This window comes from Olea europaea, chromosome 10 (assembly GCF_002742605.1).
Source record: "Olea europaea var. sylvestris chromosome 10, O_europaea_v1, whole genome shotgun sequence".
Lineage (NCBI taxonomy): Eukaryota > Viridiplantae > Streptophyta > Magnoliopsida > Lamiales > Oleaceae > Olea > Olea europaea.
In genome coordinates, this window is record NC_036246.1 from 24,228,159 (window position 1) to 24,231,858 (window position 3,700).

The window sequence follows — 3,700 nt, forward strand, 5'->3', positions numbered from 1 at the left end:
TGTAGATAGAATTAGGAATAATTTTGTCGCATATGCAATCACATTGATAACCTATAATTTGATGCATTTTGGTCTTATAAATTCGAAATAGGAATAGAATCGGATCGTAATTAGAATAGACTTAATTTGTTTTGAAATGAGAATTAAATACACTAGTGTTATCAATCATTACGAAAGTATTCCTTAGTTTAGAATTAGTTTAAATAACAATAAAATCACGTCTTTTGTGTCACAAACATTGAATTTAGTAGTAACTAATAAACTAGAATTAAATATTATTCATCGTGGAATGATAACTTACAACTCACTTTATTATTACTTATTAACGATCCTGTGCGCTTACGGGTTTCAAGTGAACAATATAAAAGAAGTTATGCAAATATATTTAATATTACTTTCTTGCATAATCTCAATATGATATCCATTGTAGTAGATATTTTTGAAATTAAGCAATTTTTTCTGAATTTGATAGAATAAAGAACATAGTCAATTTATATTTTTGTATTATTTCGTAAAACAATACAAATTCTTCCGAAACTTTCAACAATATTTGATGTACATGATATCATATTAACATTATTTTTTGCTAATGTTAAGTTTGAAAATATTTTTTTGTCTTGAAAAATAGTATGCATAGTTGCATTATAAATCAAACAACTATTTTGGCAACCTATCATGAATCTATAAATATAACAAAATAAATGTTATTTTAAATACTTGAATTTGTATTCAAAAGAAGTAAACATAATTCAATAATATGAAAAGTAATGACGCATAATGAAGTTTCAAATTTTGAGAAAAATAAAAGCATATTTCAAGCTGAATTTCTAAAACAAAAGGGAAATATTAAAAGCATAAAACAATAAACTGATCTATATCTTCCATCACACCACCCCCAATCAAATGATAAATATTGTCATTTGGATCAACAAAGAAATTAGGAGACTTTCAAACGAGCCATGTCAATTGGACAATCATAACTCCAAAAATTTGTCTTCATTTTCTCCTTTTCCTTGATTGATTTTTGGAAGAGATCCATAATCATTCCACACCTAAAGCAACTTTCTTTATGCTTTTTTGGATATGCCACTTTTGTTTGCTTTGTGCCTTTTTGAAATTGTTGCCATGTTGCCGATAGATTTGTTGATTACTTCGTCCAAAGTTTATTCCAAGTTCAGGTTCGCATATGGTACAAAAATTAGTTGGATGTAACCTATGATTTTTATTAGTAGTATATTATTTTCTTCAACAAAAGTAGACAAGATATAACTTCTGAATACTTTTTAAAAATACTGTCATGATATTGCTGTTGTAGGAGCACGTTCATGCATGAAATGTGAAAAAAGTTTTCTCCAACATATCTTCATCGGTAATTTTTCTTCATACAAGATCAAGCTTGAACATATTCTAAAAGTTCATAATTGTACTCACTAGCAATTTTAAAAGTCTTACAAGTGAAGGTGCACCCACTTATAGTGGGTTTTAGGGAGGACTGTAGTCCTTTGGTGCTCAAACTTTCAATCAATTTTTTTTTCAAAAAATCCGTGGATCCCTTACAGTAAAGTATTCAATTTTCAATCCATCATGGAGATGATAACGAGTGAAGAAAAGTGCTTTTGCATTATCCTGCAACGATTCTTTGTTTTCTTCTTTTATCGTCTCTTCTAGACCCTTTGAGACAAAATGAATATCAGTATTGAGGATCCATGACAAATAATATTTGCCAAATATGTTAGGTGCAGTAAACTTAAGTTTTGTGATATTTTCCGTTTGATTCACTACACAATAAAGTAAAAGAAATACAATTATTTTCAAAAAAATACGTTTAAACACTGTATAAACACATAATAATTAATCAAGTAGTCAATATCGTATTCACATGAGTCATATATTTTTCTTCAAGGACAAACACTAATTCAAAATAATATATTTTTCAAAACATGTGCTATTTAGAAAGTACGTTGTATTTTACTATTACCTCTTCAAGAGTAATAATAAGAGTGTAAAATATAATATTTTCTCCTCTTAATTATTGTATTGGTATGATTATTTGATACCAAAATGTACCCATTATACTTATGCTTTAATTTAGGTTGCATCTTGGTAGAAAAGGTGAAATTTAGAAGAAAATAGCGAAAAATGACCAAAATGAAAGAAAGTGAAAGTTTAGGGACCAAGTTGCAAATAATCTAAATATGAGACGAGTGATGGGATGATGATTCGAGAAATTTAGGAGTCCACTAGATGAAATTAGAAGTCAAAAGAAGTTAAATATCACCATAACATATTCACAAATCAAATTCCACCGCGTAAAGATTATCCATATTTTTAGCCGGAGATTGAAGTCCACTTTTGACCTAGTAAACATTATAATTTCGAAAAATTATTTTTATCAAAATTCTAGCCCTTTATGTTAGATTTTCGACGCACTTTGAATTTTCTTAATTGAACATCGGAAGAGAAAGTTATGATCAAAATATTAAAAATAGTCGCACAGAATATTCTAGCCGAAAATTTAGTTTCCTTATTCAGTTCAATCTCTTTTGGAAACAACTTGGCACACGGTTTTAAGCCCTATACTGGATAGAAAATGCCTCTCTTTATCCTCACATCAATTTTCTTTGGTTTTTGGCTCAGAGTTCTATAAAGAACTAAAACACTTGGTGAAGTTTGGAAGGAACTCACTGGATTTGGGGAAATCACATCAATTACTCATGTAATTTGGTATTTTATTGTCAAACAATTCTAGATTTTAGACTTTCTCCTTATGAATTGATTTTGAAATTGGTTTAATTTTTATTAGATCTTTCATAGATTCAATCATGTTTTTCTATTGTTTGATCGAAATATTTATTGAATTGCAATTTCATTTATATTATTGGTGGGTTATTTATGATCTTATGCTTGAAGCATATGGTTACTTTTGATCTTAGTCCAATAACAATAGTGAGAATGTGTTAGAATGTCTCAATTTTAGAATTACAATTGGAATTAAAGTGATCTTTACTGTTAAATCTTCCAATTAGAAAGTTGGGAAGAAAACCTCTAATTGAGTAATAATACATGAATTATTGATGCTGATCGATCCAACCCAATTGAGGGAATTCCAAGGCTTCACTAATCTCGCATATTGATAATTAAATTTCATTCCAATTGACAAATTATTTTCACATAATTCACAAAATCCTAATTCAATAAATCCTTTAAATAATTTGTTCATCTCCCTGTGGAATCAACACCCCAAAGCCATGCTACAACTACCGCGTTATTCTTTGAGCTCCGTTGTCGGGCAGACGGTACAACTAATCAAAGGATTTTTAAGCAAAATGGTGACTTTGTTCATCTTTTACATTTTTTTAGTTAGTTTAATTTTATTAGTTTTTATTCTGTTATTTCTCACAAAATTCCATATTTTTTTTGTGTTTTATGAACAGAGATCGAGCCGAGTGGGGACGATTCAGTGCAAGGACACAACCAGTGTTTGAACCTCTTTCTAACCCTTTCTTTGATACTGAATCTATTAGCACACACATCACATCACATAATACAATGACTGATAGTGAACACGAAGAGGCACCAACTAGGACTTTGCATGACTATCTTCACCCCCACACGCACATCTACACCATCATGCATTATATTTCCACATAATATGCCACGTATGGACCTTAAACCAGTACTGATTCAACTTCTTCCCACC